Source organism: Falco punctatus (genome assembly GCF_963210335.1).
Source record: "Falco punctatus genome assembly, chromosome: 9".
Classification (NCBI taxonomy): Eukaryota; Metazoa; Chordata; class Aves; order Falconiformes; family Falconidae; genus Falco; species Falco punctatus.
The window spans coordinates 4,079,143-4,097,746 of record NC_137589.1 but is presented as its reverse complement, the minus strand read 5'-3'; the positions used below and the strand labels follow the sequence as shown (position 1 = coordinate 4,097,746).

Below are 18,604 nucleotides of genomic sequence, written 5' to 3'. Positions count from 1 at the left end.
ACCCATTTTGGCTTGTGATTTAAAAAAACACACCCAAACCCGTATCGGGGGAGGGGGCACAGCCATTTTCGTCCCTGCACATCCACTGAGTCCACGGTTTCCAGCCTTTTCTGGACCCCACTTGCTCGCCTCTGCAGCGTGTGCCTCTGGAATAAGCTGCTGGCTCAGGGTGGTGGGTCAGGGTCGTGCAGGCGGGACGGGCACAGAAAGGTCAAAAGGAAACAATTCAGCCCATTTTGAGCTATAAATTCAAATGAAAGGCAAAACCTTATAGCCCCAGTATTGGAAAGTATTGGTTGTCAGGAAAGCCCTTTAGGGTGAGTGTGTGTGGGGGTTGTCTTTCCTGATTCAGGATCTAATGTTGCTTGAAAGGGACGATCAGCTGAGCGTTCCCGCACTGTGTGTAAGCAAAACCCTTTTCTGCACAGAGTATCACACAGGCTGCTAACTGTTTTCAAAAGACTTTCTTCTCACTGTTCATGGTGTTCGATTATTTTATGTTCTTTTCTTAATTTAGACTTCAAAAGCAAAAAATAAATCCTATTAATTTTTTCAGCATCATCAGACTCTTTTGCAAGTCCTTGCTGCTCCAGTGTTTGAGTGTGTCAGGCTCCACATTGGAAGGGCCACTTGGTTACAATCACTTGCTCACGCTGACATTTTTTAAACCACGGGAGCAGTCGTATTAAGTCTGCCACTTCTAATAAAATTGTGATTTCTGATGCAAAGAAAAAAAAAAAAAAAAGCAAACCCTTAGAGTCATCTTCCCCCTTGCTTCCATGCACCTCAGTATCAGAACCCAGACTGTGGCTGGTGGTTTTTTTTCCTCATTCCATCATTTGCTTGAATATAAAATTATGAATGTAATTATCTCCACGCTGCAGCGAAAGTGTTCAGCTTTTGGATCATGTATATCTGATCAATGGTGACCACACTCAAAAATAATAATGTGTGGTCTACCTCCAAACTAATTACCAAATATAAACTGTAAATGCATTAACTCTAGAGTTCGTGGCCGCAACGCAGCAAACGCAAACTTCTCCACTGCACCTGCACTGGGAGTCGGAAGAGTTTCCCAGGATCTCTCCGGCTGCACCTCAATCACGTACCACCCAGTGGCACAGCCAGGCACTGTGTTTACCATTTATTTGGGAGTACTTTGTGGATGCAGTAATATATCCCTGAACTATATTTTGAGAAGGATCTTCCAGATTCAGGCCAAAATTCCTGTAACTTCTAATACTCTGTACAATAAACGGTAGCTCAAAAGAAGCCTTTATGAATTGCCATAAAAATCTTGATGTGAAAGCATATGCTTCTCCTTACTAAAGTGTAAAGGTGCACCAGTAAGGTCCAAAGGCTGGGCTATAAACACGGGCTAGGTATCGCCATCACTAGGTTCAAACCCACGAAGGGCTGTGTGCTAGGAATGTATTTTCACTGACATCATCCAAACCGAAATGAAAGGCGTAATTAGCATGAAAGCACCACAGGGCTTGACTGTTAGCTATTCAGTTCAGCGGGGCTTTTGCCATCAGCTTTAAAAAGTGTGGAGTAAGACCCCAAAGGAGCCCCACAGCCACTGGTACCGCAGCTCGGGGGATGCTTTGCGGGGCTGCTACACGTGCGTAGACTTGGCTTGCATAGCATGTGGCAAGAGTGTTTTCTGGTTGAGGAACTGGATGGGACCTGAGACATCTGACTTCAGGTTTTATTTCTGCCATCTGTGCAACTCTGGGAGAGTCACTTAACTGTGGGTGTCTCTCCCCAGCTGTATACCACCACTACTTCCATTCTGGTCTCCAATGGGATTTCTAGCAAGGGAGGATGTCGGACGTGGGATGTCTTGCTCAAAGTGCCCCCCCATGCTTTGCACAACATGGCCCCAGTGCTGGCTGACACCTCTGTGAGGCAAAGGCTTTGGTATTTTGGAGTAGAAAAAATTTTTCACATGGGAGAAAAATCTTAATTTATCTACTTGATTGGATAGCGTTCTGACTGCACCTACTCATGAGTGGACCATCCCTACCTCTTATAAGAACACTTCCATCCTGATTAATCTAATATGAACAATAAATATTAGTATGAGAAAAGTCTGAAAATTGCTCTTTATCATTACTTGCATGTAATAGATGGGTTTAAAATAAAATTCATATTCTCTTCACCTTCTCCTGAACAGTAGCTGGTATTTGATATCAAGAGATTTTTCCTATTAAATTAATCAGAAGTCGTCAAGTTCTAGGTAACGTCTAGGGGGTTTTTTTGGGCTAACTTCAGAATTAATACCAGGGAGTTTGAAAGGGTATACATTTTTCATTATGTCAGATGAAAAGAACATCCTTCCTATTTGTATGATAGCGCAATAAAAGACATCACCAGTGACTTCAGCTCCTGGGTAATTTTTTACTTGACTATCTGGTTCATTTTTCTTTGATCAAACAAAGACTAAAAATACTGTGGCATTTTACTACTTCAAAACTCAGACATACATAGACTTTATCTTTCTGAGGGAATATTGGAAACTACTATATATTTGAATTGCCTGAACTCTGCGGATTTTGAATAAGGACCAATTTCACCAAGCGTAACATAGCCACAGCATCGCCTCTTACAGTGCTGCCACCACAGCCAACGCGCACGAGGGGTTGAATCAAGCAGCGGCTGGCCGGGGGGTAGTTGCAGTGCCCCAGTTTTACTGCCCAGCTACTTGAAAATAACCTTAATTCCTTTTCTCCCATCAGAGAAGAAAAATTAGAACGTCAGAAACGGATAGGGCTCCTTGGTTGCTTTGCCATCCCCCGCAGTTGCCCAAGCCTCATTACTTCATCCCCTGCGCTGCCTGCCTGCCTTGTCTTCTGCTTTCTACCTTCTTGCCTTGCTTATCTCCAAGCACTTCCCCTAATCCCACTCACTTCTCTATTATTCTTATCTATTTTCCTCCTTTGTCTCGAAACCAATGGCAAAGTTCTTAACTCCTGCTGCCTGAACTTCCTTTCCTTTATCTCACTTCCTCTCCTTTCTTCAGCTTTGCGTTCCTCCTTCTACTCTCTCCACCGCACATTCATTCAGCATTTTCTGCAATGACTCCTCGTCTTTTCTTCCCTTCTCCATCACTAGCTCTCCACCTTCCCCTTAGCTCCCCTCGGTCCAGCTTGCAGGGCTCTCCAGCCCTCCGTTCACCTCCTCCACTGAGGCTGCCGCTCAGTGCCAGCCCACATCCTGAAGATCTGCTCCACACCACCTTCCTTACCCTCTGCCCCTCCAGACCTTCCAAGCCTCTCCACAGCTTTCTCATCAGTTGTGCTCCACCAGCATTGCTGCCTGAACCTCTGCTCCCAGATGTGTGCCCACATCTGTACCTGCTCCTTCAAAACACTTTTGCCTTGATCTTCAACTTTTCCATCCTTGCCTTACAACCACCTTGACTTCCATGAAGAAGCTTTCCCTTCTCACAAAGCTTTCCCTGCAACCCGTCCTCTTTCTTCTCACTGTTAATAACCCCTGCGCTCTCCCTCATCTAAACTGTTCTCTGTGTCTTGCCTTTTTTAGACCGTAAGTGCCTGGGACAGGGAACATGGATCATCTATGTTTATAAAGTGACTGGTAAATTTTGTGACACTGTATAAATATTTCCTTTATTAATTACAGTCTCCAGCATGAGACTTTTCTTAAAAAAAAAAAAAAAGTTTGTAGAAAGGAAAAACATATTTTGGCAGCATCTCGTTGAGTACATTGACCTCATTTGTAATTCCCCTCCCGGCACAGGGAAGCACATACCACAGCGATGGCGATCGTTGCGGCAGGCACGCAGACACGCAGACCTTCTTCCGCATGCAGAAGATAAAGACCTATCTGTTAACCTCCTGTTTGTCTCCACATCATCGCAGACCGATTACGTGCTGACGTTTTAAGCAAGGGTGACATTTCCTACACCTCAGCTCCTACAATTAGAGCCGCGTGTCAGAGAACATCATGTCGGTGCAGGTAAGGAGAAGGGAAGCATTAATCTTCCCCAGCGGCACCGGTGCCAAGCATTTGTCAGGGCCGGCGTTACATTTCACTTCACTCATTCACTTGACACAAGGCTTGCTGTGGTGCTCAAGCCTTCCCTGTCAGTGGGTACCAGCTGAGGAGTTCATTTGGTGGATGTGTCCTCACTTGGCCAACAACTTACTTGCTGCTTCCCACTCATCTGGTGCACTATAGTGCTACCGAGTTTGAGCAAAATCTCTCTCGGGGTAAAAAGGTGTCTCCGGACTCGCATATAAGCAAAACACATTTTCCCCTTGGAGTCTCCAGGAGAAGTGTGCACTCGTCAGCATAAACAGGCACTGCCTGCCAAGGAGAGCTCTTGCAACGCACCCAGCCCGGAGTCCTGCTTTTTGTATCCCCCAGCCAACTCTGCATTTGGTTGTGTATCTACTTCTTGGCAACTTGCACTGTCTTTAAAGCTGTTGCTCTCGTTGTTCTGCTGTGGACAAGCAACGCAGCGGGAGCCGCATGTGGCAGCCGGAGGGGGGGTCACTGCCGGTGCCTGAGCAGAGCGTGGGGCATGGATGGAGCCCGGTGCTGCTCCCACCCCAGCAGAACTGCAGGTGTGGGTCAGGGTCACACAGCGTGGATTAGCTGCATGTCATACGGAGAGCAAAGAGACCGAGTATAAGGGAAAAGAAGGGGAGGAAATATATGCCCTTGCCCAAAATACTATAAATAAACCCTGCCACAGGCTGCACAGCCTGGTCTTGATATTGCCCTGGCTCTTCTTTCAAATGTTTCCACTGTTCCGTACAGCTTTGTCTATACATCCATGCAGATATAGCAGTACCAATGTCTTTACACTCACATATTTGCAGTCGCTTTTTTTTTTTTTTTTTTTTTTTTAGGGAAGTCGATTAAATTTAATCCATAAATGACACTTGTTATCATAATGACTGTTCCTGCTTTAGGTGTTGTATCAGTAATAACTCTACTAAGTATCAAAGCACATTTAAAAAAATCAGCTGCCTTACCCAAATAGATGCATACGAAATGGGTAGAGACCTCACTATAGTACTTCATCTGCTCTCTCATAAATGAGTCTTAATGAAATATTGACTTCGTGCTGGCACCGTTTCAAGAGATTGCTTGCACCTTACCCTAACCAGTGTAATATCAAATGCCTAATCAAAGCATAAATCATCACAAACAAACAAACAAACATACAAACAAACAAACATGTTTGATTGCTTTGCAACATGAGAGTTTAACAAGGCTTTCCCAACTGGGATCCTAGAAGCAGGTAAGCCCAAATTGACAGCTGCTCAGCTGGAAACCGTAATGATCGGGCCCCAGCATGAAAAAAGTACGCATGAACTGCAATTTTAAAGAGCTGTCAATGCCTCAGTAAAAACTCTTATGTTGCAGTGATTGTTCATTATGAATAGCTATTGAGCCCATCAATACCTGTGCTTTAGCGCAGAAGAAACACATATACTAATTTGACCCCTGCCTTTTGTTCACCTCCTTTTACAAATTCCCTCCAGAAAACAGATGAATAATGAAATGGCAACACAAAATGATGCAAAAGGCAAAGGCAAAGCTGTCTGAGAGCTGCAGAGGGTCTCACAGTGCCAAATGACTCCGTGGCAAAACAGCAGATCGAATTCAATTCTGATAAGCTCAAAGGGAAAAAAACCCCAGCCTTCACTCTGTATACTCACTGATGAGCTCTTCTTCAGCTATTACCACTTAGAAAAGAGATGTGAGAGCCACTGCTGATAGTTTGAAGAAACATCAGTCAAAGCTCGTAGGCAGCCAGAAAGGCAACCAGAATATTATACGCATGTGTGCCTGAAAGCTCATTTAATTCTTCCAGCTATATAAGTTGGTGTAATAAAAGGTGTTACATCTGTCGATGAACTCTGTTCCATCTGTATCCTTAGACCATCACAACTGCAGCAAAATACCACTAAACCAGACAACATCATTATGCCACTATATAAATTCATGTGTGCTCACCTCTTCAATATTGTGTGCAGTTCTCCCATATCCCCCTCAGCTTCGAAAAAGAGATGATTGAAGGAGGAATATGATAAAGATCTGTAATAGCCTGAGTGGCATGGAGAAGGTGTAATGGGAGCGATTATGCATTACTCAATTTAAGAATAAGCGAATGCCAAATGAAACTTTGGATCAGTAGGCAAAGCAAATACTAGGTACTCAGGGTTTTTTCACATAAAGTCTACTTAAATTGTGGAACTCATTTGCCTTGGTGCATCAACGCTAAAAAATAAAACTAATGGATTTTAAAGGGGTTAGACAGATTTACACAGGGAAGGTCCAAGGGATGGGTTGCGCCTCTTTCTTCCTCTTATTACTCATCTAGTTATACTGCACTGAGCTGTAATGACCCATACTTCCTTCAGTGGTCTCACATCTCCTTCAGTGCCCACACTTGCTGATTACTCTGTGCTCTTTAATTACTGTACAGCTTCTACTTTAGGTAGCTTCCTGCTGGTCACTAGAAGAATACGGTCACATATGGACAATATATCATAACGTGGCCGTGGCATGCCTCTAGCTTTTTACAGGGAGCAGGCAAAAGGAATAGAAAGTATAGATGATGACGCATTTGGTGTCACAGTATTTTATTTAAACCATCTTCTCCTGCTAGGTGATCCTGGTGTCACAGAATCATCGGAAGTACTCTTCCTCACCGTCTCCATCTTCCTCACAAACCCCTAGTTTTCCCATAATTAGGAAGACTAAGCTACCGCCTGGAACCATCACTACCAGGAAAACAGCATTTGTCTATTTGTATTTATTAACCACCCCCACAGCAAAGCTTTGCCCTGTTTGTCAGTCTCATTCATCTCTTAAGCCTTGACTGTTTGGAAGCTGTTTGTAGCTGGAAGAGCTGGAGATGGGGACCTGGCGGTGCTGATGCCCACTGGTTAGCAACGGCGTCGGCCAGAGCAAATCTCTGCCTGTGCAGCTGTTGTAATTTTAGACGAGAAAGAGCGACCACAGAACATGGGAAGCACAGCCCTTGTGTTCAGCCTCTCCACAGCTGCTGCCCTTATCAGTACAATTACGTTTAAGGTTTTGCATGGTGTGGGATAAGCAGCTTTAAGTCATCTGCATGCAACCACAAACAGGGAGTGTTAAAATCAGGATTAGGACTGGGGTCTTCTTGGCTTCACTCCTGCGCTTACATAGTCCACGGTTCATTAGTACAGAGGAACAGAAATGCTGGCTTTGACCTAGGATTTAGTCCAGTGTCCTGGAGCACAAGATTAGAGATCTCTTCCAGAATTATTCCTCATTAGCCTTCAAAGTCATCCTGAATATTTTCATATCCACAGGTCCCTGCTGATGCTCGGTTCAGAGGGCGCACACACCCCGCATGCTGACCAGCCCTCCTTCCCTCCCTGGAAAAGGTTTTCCTCATTTGGGGCTACCCTGCACAGTTCCCGTTCCTGCCAGTGGGAGATGTGTTTGTGTCTAAGAAGAGAATTTGGCTGCAGAACAGTATTTTAACTACTATATTTAACATATTGTATTATGACATTTACAATATTTCCCCCAAAGCTCTTCTCAGATTGAAGAGAAGCGACTATCTGCATTATGCTGGCCCTTTTTCCTTGTTGATTGACAGTGAAATTAAATCAGTTCATTGCTTGTACGTTGCATGCAACTAACTCTGCTCAGCATGGTTGAGCAGTAGCTTATTCTACTAGACACCCCATCGACTTCCCCAGAGCCTCTGACTGCGAGGGAGGGCTCATCCTGGATGAGGCTGGGGGATCTGTCTCTGCACTTGAATGAAGGACTTTGTCACCAGAGAAAGTTAGGGGTCTGGGGGTCTGGTTCCTTCTGGGGGAGGTTGTCTGCGTTTCTCTGGGTGCGTTCATTCGTTTGAATGTCGTTCCGTAATGCTGGATTGCAATAACATTTACAGCAAAATCTGTTTCATTTGATGTTAATTATTTAATACAAATTCAGTTATTATGCCATGCCCTACTAGCACACAAACTGTTCAGCCATAAACAGATGAAAGACTACTTCAGGGGCAAACCACTAACGTCTGGAGACATGAGTCAGATAACAGAGTCTTGGAAAGGAGGAGAAGAAATCTATATCCAAGAGTAACTGAACACATCCCTTTTAATCTAGAGATAGAACTATAAATTTCAGGACATAAATTAGCCTTCTGAAATTTCTGGTTATGTGGGCCTCAGAAGAATAAAGCAGTGTGCACAATTTTGTAGGGAAGAAATAGTTCATTGAGACCAAAAAAAAACAACCAACCAACTTCAAAACAAAAGCATAGGAGTGCATTAATTTCCCTGGAGTCCTTTGGAACAGTTTGGATCATTCTAGTGTTATTCATACAGCCTTTTAGAGCTAACTATCGCAACAGGAAACTTCCCTAAATCCAAAGCCCAAGCTATGCCTTAAGTGTACAACTGGAGGCAGATCAAAATTTTGCAAATAGCTCTCCAGTGCCTTCGAACAGGCACATAATGGTCAGAAGTGCTGCCTTGGAATGCTTGCAAGCTTCTTCTGTTGGAAATACAGATTCTAAATCTGTACCACGCTTCCTGACCTAGCCAGGTTTTGGCTGGATTTGAGGATTGCATCTGCTTCATCTTCATGTTGCCTCGGACCTGGAGTGCGCAACTTCCCATGTCTCTGCTGCAACAGCCTCTGGCTCTGCGGAAAATTCTAGTGTACAATGGTATGATCCCTTGATACGGTAGTATAGAGCCTCTAGGGTTCATAAGGTGCTTTGGGATCTACTTCTAAGGATTCTGAGCACCCCCTGCTGAACCTGAGCGTGGATCTTGTCTCAGAACATCTGCACAGCACAAAGCTTTGAGTACTCAAAGTCGATTTTCCCAAAGTAGCCAGGTGATTTAGAAAACTAAGCGCCACTCTAGAAGGTAATTTAAGCACTTCAGAGTGTAAACCTGATTGAAATTCAGTGACACTGCAGGTGCAATTCATCTTACCTCCCTTAACTGTCCAAAAGTTGGACGAGGCTTCCCGGGATCGCTCCGCAGGCAGTGGAGGGTGATGCTCCCGAGCCTGATGGCAGATGCAGGTGGCCCAGTCTGCCCTGGGTAGGCGTTGAGCTTCCCCTACTGGCACAGAGCGAGCCCAGGCATCCGGCTAAGACCAGCTATCTAACTTTTAGATAATTAGATAGATAAAGTAGATTTTTAGTATTCTAAAATGTAGCGTAGGGTACAGATACCAATAAAAAATAATGTTAGATGGTGTGCAGCTCCCTGCTGATGTGACTTCAGGGTTTCCAGGGTGCAGGAAAAACCCTTACAGGTCTCCGCTATGCCTAAAGCTCTATTTCCGTGACATTTGGATGCCACTGTTATGCTGACAGCACGGGCATGAGCATACTCCAGTGCAACCTTTGCAGCGTTAGGGATCCAAGTAACTCCAGGAATTTAGCTCCTAAATCATATTTGAAATGGCACAGGGCTGGATTTTTTAATAGCTTCCCCTCTGTGCCTTGATTTCCCACCTGCAGAACGGCTCATCCTCCAGAGGCTTAAGGACAACAGAGCATGTTTTAAGGACAACAGAGCGCTTGGCAGCACTGGGACATGTACCCTGTGGTGATGGAGACCAGAGAGGTCTTTGAGGCAGATCCAGCCTTTGACCAAGCCCTTTTGGGAAGAGCCAACCCCAAAGCCCAGCAGACACCCCCGACTCCCGTAAAGCTGTAGGTACTCTTTTAATGTCTGTCCCTGTAGTTGTAATGTCTGTCACTGCAGTTCGCAGGAGGCAACGAATCAATAACTGTGGAACCAAATAGGCAAATAAAAATAAAATCCATTAAGATGGCAGAGGTATTTACTTGTTGTATTTACACCATGGAGAGCTGCACTGTCAGTCAGTGCTTCCCCTTCGCAAGATAGAAGCAATTTGTGCAGACTGATCCCAGTTTTCTCATTAATATGTAAATGAGGCATGCCAGTTGTTAGGTTAGAAGAAAGCTGTCATGTTTATTGTGACAGATTTAATGGATGTGTTTGGATTGTGCATTCAATGTGTTTTCAAGAGCATGTCTTATCTTTGTTTAGGCAGTAAATCAAACATGTAAACAACAATTCATTAGCATCTGTCAGAAGCTCAAAGCTACATTGTTATAGTTGAAAATCTCCCCAGAGGTGAAAAAAGTATATCTGACTTATTCCAGATTAGTTTGAGTATTTTCTTTCTGTTTACCAACTTGTAAGTAATAATTGAGCCACAGAATAGGTGCGCTTGGATAGCACTAGGGGTCAGACAGAAACCAACCAAACACCAGGAATCCGGAGCTGGTCCAGAAACCACCGGCCAGAGAGGGAACTGTGGCCACCCACCTCTGCCACCATCGGTCCCGGCCGGTGCCATGCCCAGGTTTGGGGCGGTGGCCGTAGGATGCTGTTTAATGCCTTGGAAGGAAAAATCTCCACCTGGGCTGCTGCAGCTGCACCCTGCGGCTCATCACCAGCTGCTCAAGCCCAACGGTGCCAAGTGGGAAATTTTGGTGCGGGGTGGATGGGCTACATGGGAAAAATAACTTGGATTTAGAGATCTGGCTACAAGTGGTCTTGCAGAGGGTCAAGAGTGGATTTGCTGGAGCAGAGAAGGGCTGGACGTGGAGATGCCCGGGTGGTTCACCCCCAGCGGCACCTCTGCTCTGTCCTGCTGGACTGCCCATGTCCTGCTCTTTTGAACAGCCTGACGATGAACACGCTTCATAGGATGCCTCCTAACAGAGACAAAGCACAGTGTGCTTTACAAACACCACCTCCACCTTATCACAGACCCCTGAAAGAGGAATTGTATCCATTTAGCTGATGACTCTGAGGAAGGAGAGAGAGTAAATAATTTGCCCAAAGGCACGATGATGACACAGCTGAGAGACGTAAAGGGAGGCGCAAAATCATAGCAGGACTCCAGCCCTTACTCTCACGGGCCTGCACTGCTGTTGTTTTTAGCTCCTACTAGTTGACGACTAATGCTATTTTTAAAAGCTCTTCATGCCTACCCGAGTTTGGCTCTCAGGAGACTGGAAATATCAAGCAGAGCTGGGCATTACTCAGGCAGAAACTAAATTGTATGACATAGCCCACAACTTCTGTCCTGCTAGGTTTGGGATCACCTGAGCACCAATTCAATCTTTTGTGGTGGTCCGTGAGACAGGTAGGTGGGAAGAGACAAAAGACAAGTTCACTTATGACCTTCCACAAACCCAGATCTTCAGTGGTGAACTGTTACTGCATTAACTCACTCTTCCATCCCAAGTTGCCATGCCTTTAATAGAAATAATAATTATTTAGAAAATGATACTTAGGAACCAGTAATTGCAGCACATCAAATATTTATGATTTGCAATCAACCTGAAAATGTTCTTTTATCTACACAGCAAAGTGTGATTTCTTCCAGTGAAGTCATGAAGTATCTTTCTGTAAATTGGCAACCGGCTTCACGTATTAGCAGTTTCCTTGAGATGGTCCAGCTCTATCCAGTTTGGGGTTTAACCACTCTGGGGCACCTGAAACGACTGACGCCCTTTAAACAGGAGTGCTGAGTCCCACTTGTCCACGGCAGTTGAGCAGCACAGCCAAGTCACAGAACGACAGCAGAGTTTGGGTTGGGAGGGACCTTTAAAGGTCATCTACTCCAACGCCCCTGCAATGGCCAGGGACATCTTCAACAAAAATATAGGATGCTTCGTGAGTCAGGTGCTCTTGACACTGTTCAGCCAGAGGACCTGGTTGTATCACAGCTTTAGACCTTGGATAAGGTCAGGATTTGTGCCCAGGTACTTTGAGCAGAAGCGGGGCAGTGTGGTTAGGAAGCAGGGATGGGACCTGCACCGAGAGAGCTGGGTAAGGTCTCTGCAGCTGGCGGTTTTCCCTTCCCATGTGTACAGAAGGATGAAGCCTCCTGCATGGTAAAGGCAACACGGAGAAAAGGTGAGGAGCAAAATTCTCAGGGCAAAGGCCATCTCTGTTGACATACAGCGCAAGGTGGTCTCACCCACGGGCACGTACTGTGCTCCAGTGGTGGATGCCCACCGGCCATACAAGTAACCTCTTTAAACCCACTGCTTTAAACCCAACTGGGCTATTGAGCACAAACATCTTCCTGACCTTCTGCCCTCTCCCATCAGGTGCCTGATAGATCTGATCGTCAGGGACCTTGGCTTGAGGGGGCAGAGGGAACCCATGAGCTGCTGTTGAACCCTTGGCCCTTGCAAGCCCATCAAAGCCCACTGGGCCAACGCCAGACTTTCATTTATTCAACTTCCTTCCTCTGAAGGAACTTACAATTTAATCAGAACTTCTTAATAGTACATGAATTCTAAATTGCAGTCATTTGTTGCAACTAGCCGCGGGCTTTTCTGTCTGTTAGAAATATCTATGTTATTTCTTTCTTTTAGAGTTTACGTAAATAAAATAAAATAAACTTTTACAAATAACGTTTGCCACTTAATGCTCTCAGCCAAAGTATCTATCTGAGGAAATAGAAATCCTTCCTTACAATTCATCTTAAGGATGTAGTTTCAGTTTCTTATAAAGTAATAATGAATGTACCACAGATAATGTTCCAATAGTGCAAATGAGAGGAGCACATAATCAAAATGATAATAGCGGGTATTGTACGGCTGGTATAATAAAATCTATCCCACTATGAAAATCATATCTTAAGGCAACATTCTGTCTGATTTTTGTAATAATTGTACAAGTGAGAACAGGGCACCAGGCAGCCAGAGAAACAAAGGTGCCACAGCGGTTCGTTAACCAGGCGCTGCCCCGATAGCCCAGCTGCCCGGTCAAGGGTCTCTGCTGGGTTTTAAGAGAGCTGCTCGAAACAGAATAAAAATCCATACTCGAGCCAGTCCACGCCTCAGGCACGGTCAAGATGCAGATGAAGCCAGACAAAGGGCGTGCATCCGTGTGCCTGCACAGGCAGCGCCGGTGGGTGGAGGACGCGGGCTTTCCGCCGGCAGAGCCCACCAGCCTCGCGAGGCTCTTGGTGGGTTTTGTTCTTTCATTGTGGTCAGGCTTCTCCAAGTGACCTTCCTCATGATGGGGCAACCTGTGGCTGCTCCCCATTTGGAGGTTCCTCTTCTAGACGTTTCTCTCCACCCAGGCAAACCTTAAGTTCCTTGCTTGTTTATTTAATTTTAATCTTTCCCGCGTCTGCTATGCAGCTCTCGGGGATGGTGGCCCGTCTTGCTAGCTGTTTGGGGCCCATTAGAAACATTTGTGTACACACATAATTACTGAATTTTAAAACACAAATGACTGCCTTTGGGGCCAACAGGCACAGCAGATACAATCTGTCATGTCAACTCTCATTCACTTCACGGTTATTTTTTTCTTAAAGGAAATTACCATGCCAAAACTACGCTTGGAGTACTAACAGCATCAAAGCTGCCTCTCTAGCCAGCAAAACCAATTCAATAGGAGAGGCAATGCTCTGGGTTAAATGTCGTGAGCCAGACTTCCCCCCCCCCCCCCCCCCCCCCGCCCCAGTCTACTTGGCTTTTCGTTATCTGTCATCTTGGGTGCCTTATGGCTTTTGCTTGGGTCCTGCCAGCACCCCAGAGTTCCCAGTGTGTTGCTTCATTGTTGCCACAATCCCAGTGGGAGCAGGGTAGAGGGTAGGCACTGGGGCAGAGCTGATCGCCGATGGGGTGTGGGGGACACCGCACGGAGGACATCACGTGGCTGTAAGATTTCAGCAGCCTGGAGTTACTTGTAAGATTAGGATCTTGATCTGGAAAGCGGATCCTATCTAGTGTACCATATTCCATCCGTGGCTGCGGTGCCCCAGCAATAGGGATTGTGTTTGGGTTTAAGTGTCACAGATTAGTCAAGTGACACATATGTGTATTTACATGTGTGTGCCCTTAAGTGAAGAACCATTTTCATTCTGTTCTCTATATGCTTTTATACTCCGGTAAACACATTTTCCTGTTTTCATTACACTCTGGTGTTTGATTGCTGAGCTGCGTTAAAGCATCATTACAATACTTCACAGTCCTCAGATGGGAAGTATCATTAGCATCTGCTTAACAGCCCCCAATGGCACTCCGCACGTGCATGTCCACTTTCCCAAGCCCTTGGGGCTGGGATGGAAGCAGTTCCCATGCAAGGGAGACCTGGGCCAGCTCTGTGTTGCACAGCATGTAGGGCGTCCCTGGGCCAGCTCCAGCAAGGCTCTGGACCCAGCACTACCCGGGGCCACGTCTGGGGCAGGGCAGCAGCAGCAGCAAAAATGAGATTCCTGCTGCACTGGGCCCGTGCGCATCAGGAGGCCCCTGAACATTTTATTTATAACACGTGAACTGAAAACAAAGTGCCATCTTCAAAAACTAAGATGCCACTCAACTGAAAATGAAGTGCCACTCGGTAGCAATGGCAGCGATAGGGAGTAATAGCTTGACACAGAAAAATTGAGTGTGGCACTAAAGCGAGTACAGAAATGCGGTGTTATAGCTCAAACTCCACGCAAAGCTCATTGCACTTGTTGTACACATAGGGGAAGGGCAACCCATGCACGTAGAGACACTACTGGGAAAAATAAAAGCATCTGGGCTCACCCATTTGTCTCATACAAAGACAAAAGAAGTGTAGAAAAAGCCATTTGAGCTTTTGAAAAGTCCTCACCCAGCAAAGTGGCTTACACTAACCCACTTCAACATTGTATTTGTAGATTAGGTCCATTAGAAAGACTGGTTTCACAGCCCAGCAAACAATTATGGGCTAAATCTGTTGGGCATAACAGTTTTGTCAGAAAAAAAGTAACTTGTAATAGGGACTGCTCAAGTACCTTTTTCCTATATGCTGAAAACCCCTAACCCACAACTGCAAAATTAAGGCATTTCTGAAGCCAATAGAACATATACATACACCACAAAAGTCAAGTGTAACAAATATAAATCAGAAAGTTATAGTAGCTAAGTAAATCAAAGTAAACGTTAGAAGCTAAGTAAAGCCAAAAGGCACTGAAAGAAAATGATGGCCAGCAGAGTAATGGTGATACCTTTAAAGTATATTAGCAGTAAAACAAAATAAATTCCTAAACAATTGTATTTACCTTGCTAAAGGCAAATGTTCACCTGTTCAAAGGTAAAGATTACATTTCAATTTATGTTATTAACCGTCAAATCATCAGTAAGGATGCAGGAAGTACAAAGCTTCGAACAGACATTTCATCCAGATGATGTGCTCACACGGCAGCATCTTGACGAAACTTGTCTTTCCAACAGCACTCCAGAAGAATATTAAACACTGCAAGTAGACAGTTTAAAACTGGCGGGTCAAATAATCTGCATTTTTGCATTTTAAAGCAGCCAGGCAAGGTGTATTCTAGACCATTAATTTCTATTCCTTGCAGCTTTTGGCTCATTCCCCCTTCCCCAGCTGCCCACCTGCCCCACAGAGCCTCCTGCCCCAGGGGCTTTTCCCAATTGCCTGACAAAATCAGCGATGTGTTTTCTGCGTCCCCAGCACTGCTTCTGCCTTGTGTTTTCCCAGAAACACACACGGACCCCACAGTCCTTCACCTGAATTTCTTAGAGCCTCTAAGGGCTGTGAAGAGCATCCCTCTGTTTTCCTAGAGCTTTTGATGCCACCCCTCCAAGCGCGGTGATGCTAGCCGTGGCTCCATCAGCACAGCACACAGCCATCCCTCCCACCTCCTCCCAACACTGCACACCAGCAGCGGTAGCATCTCTGCACTCACACACCTTACTTGCCTGGCTTCTTAACTTCACACTAATTCAGAAACAAAAGCCGAATTAGACTTGGTAAAAAGATGACAAGCAAATGCTGGCAGTGAAAGCCACAAAATCAGAAATATAAAAGGAGAATTAGGTTGTTAATCAGGTTGAATCATTTCAAAAAGAGTAGAGAGAATTTTCCAATGAAAAAGATGACTCCAGCATATAAATTAAATCTTTTGTATAGGAAGAAACGAAAGTCATTAAATGTCATTGTCTTATTTTAAAAGCCGCAATATCCTGTCTGATTGCAAGTACTTAAAGTGGGATGATTAAACAGAAACCTTATCTTCAGTGTTCCAAGGAGAAAATTGGAGAGAAGTTATCCAATTATGGATAATAAAGAATGGGGAAAAATCTGAGCAGAGAGGAACTTGGTTAGGTAAGTTATGGAGGAACACTCGGCAATCCATCACACCCAACATACCAGGCACAAACAAAAGGCGGTCTATCCCACATTACACAAAATTTCACAGCTTCGAGAGGCCTTTGAACTGCATACTTGCTTGTGATTTTACATTTTTGTAAGCCCTCTTCAGACCTTTATAAAACAATAGCCTAAGGCACTTGTAAATACTAATATTCTGTTAAACATCTGGTTACTGTAAAATGGGATTGTCTTTATTTTCAAACAGGAGTTTACAAGCAGATTATCAGCTGCTGGCTGGCTGGCTGTTATTTTATACTCTCCAGCAATCCACTATATGCATAGGCATATTGCTTTGCCTGAATGGCATTTTTCTATATTGTCAGTGAAATTTTAAGTAGAAACAGTAGCTCCCACGGCAGAGGGAATTATATGATCAGGGCCTTCTCTTTCTGCTGCAGATATCCATATGTCCATAAGCTCTGAGTACCTCGTGTCTTTAATGCAGTTATTCTTGCAACGTCTGTGTGAGCTGGCACGGATGACTGTCCCCATTCCCTGCACAGAGGGACTGTGAATGGGGACAATATAAAACAACAGCTCACAATGTAGCACAAACAGTTGAGGTTTAGATCTTCGGCCAAGAGTGAAGCTTTGCATACCTAATTGAAGAGAAAGGTTTCCTTCGCTTTGTCAAGGAAAAAAGCCCTTTGTCTGGACAGGACCTCCTGTTGATGTTAGGAGAAGTGGGAAGGAAGGAAGAAGTCTTGTGGCTCTGGCCACAGCTCTGGCAGGTTTGCAAGCAGCGGGTGGAAAACTGTCGTGAATTAAAACTCAAGTTGCTGTGTTTTCAGGTGGTCTTGATACTCTTCAGAACATGACCTGGGTGGAACGATGTACTGATGCCTACAAAGGGTCTAGTATCAGAGCCCGTTCAGGGATGGGTTGGCTCGTTAGGGACAGAAAGCGCAAAACCTTTAACTTTCACACCTTTTCTTAATTTAACCTTTAAATAATGTAATTTTAACTCTTTATCTTTCACTGTGTAGGCAGCTTGGGCTAGGTGCAGCCTGCAGCACCAGGGGAGCCCTGTGGGAAGCAGGCCAGCCCCCAACACTCCCCAATGGCGCGTCCCCTTTTCCATCCATTCCCCACGGTTGCACACCCCATGCACAAGCACCAGCTGGGGAAAAAAAAGGAAGGTGAAGTCACGTATTTTTATATCTGTGCACTGTTCTCAGGCTCTGTATCTCATGCATTTGGCGAGTAAATAACGAGACCTGAAGGTGGAACAATGTACCCATCAGGGGCGTTAGCTTCTACGGGAAGATTGCTTTTTAGTTGATAAAGAGAAAATTACTCTTAATAAATTCAAAGATGCTTCAAAACGACCCTGTAAAAAAAGAAATCGGTCTTCAAAGTGCACCTAGTTACATATAATTGATGTCATTAAAGGGATCTTTTGCAGAATTTTTACTTATGTAAAGAAATCACTAGGCATAGGACTCCGCGTTTGCATCTTTTGAGTCAGCGATCGGGTAAAAAGCACCTTCCAAATTCAAACTTGCAGTCAGAGGCAACCTGAAGCTTAGCTCTGGAAGCCGGACTGTCCAGAGACATTCTGGCTGAGTAGAGAGGGTAACACTTCATAATCTGGTATGACTTAAATCTCCTCTATGCCAGATAAGATATCCTAGGAAGAAAATCAAATCAGGTTTCAGGGAGAGTTATCACACTTCTTTGCACAAATTTATATCTCAATCTGCAAGCTGAAGAGCATGTTCAAAACCTCTTAAGGACACGAGAGGAAAGCTGCCTCTCCCTCTCCGTGCCCCACATCATCCCAACTGCTTGAAAACCATGATACCGCATTACACACCGAGTGCCCTCCCTCAGCTGGCTGCCCACAGCCTCTGATTTTACATGCCATTCCACATCCACACGCTCCTTTGGGTGGGATACAGGCTGCCAGAGTCCCAGCAGTGGATGAGAGCTTCTTCCACCCTCCTTTTTCCACCAGCCACTCCCATCATTAGAAACCTCTTTCTGTTTTCTAAACTGAAAGACATCCGTAATGGGTATAATACACTCACAGATCTTGGGACATCTGTTCTCTAGCCTGCCTTTTTGACTAGTAGGATATGATTTTATGATGGAAATGTTTCCAGTTGCATTTGCTGGCTGTCATGCCGCAGTGGTGCTGGGGTATTTGCTGGAATAGCCACTGCCTTGATTTTTACAATCGAGCGGAAATATTCTACAGGAGCGTGGATGTATTTGTTCCCCCAACAGCTGAAGTGCAGGCTTTCATCTTCAGCCTTCTCCTTCTCCTCTTCCGGACCCTCATCCGAGACAGTCACTGCTCAGCTCAAGAACAAACAGATGTTTCTCTTGCTACACAGTGTGTTGTTTAATCCCACATCAGGCAACAGTCTGGTGCGTTCCCATGC

General features: G+C 45.0%; 1 protein-coding gene across 1 annotated transcript in view; it reads right to left on the bottom strand.

Moving 5' to 3' along the window:
* Positions 1-3,672: 3,672 nt before the first annotated feature.
* The window catches only part of LOC308069972 (uncharacterized protein), a 53,105-nt gene continuing 38,173 nt past the window's right edge, over positions 3,673-18,604 (bottom strand). Inside the window, exon 2 of the mRNA XM_080403163.1 lies at positions 3,673-18,604. This exon is cut by the window's right edge and continues 23,204 nt beyond it. The gene's annotated coding sequence lies outside the window, so the exon portion shown is untranslated.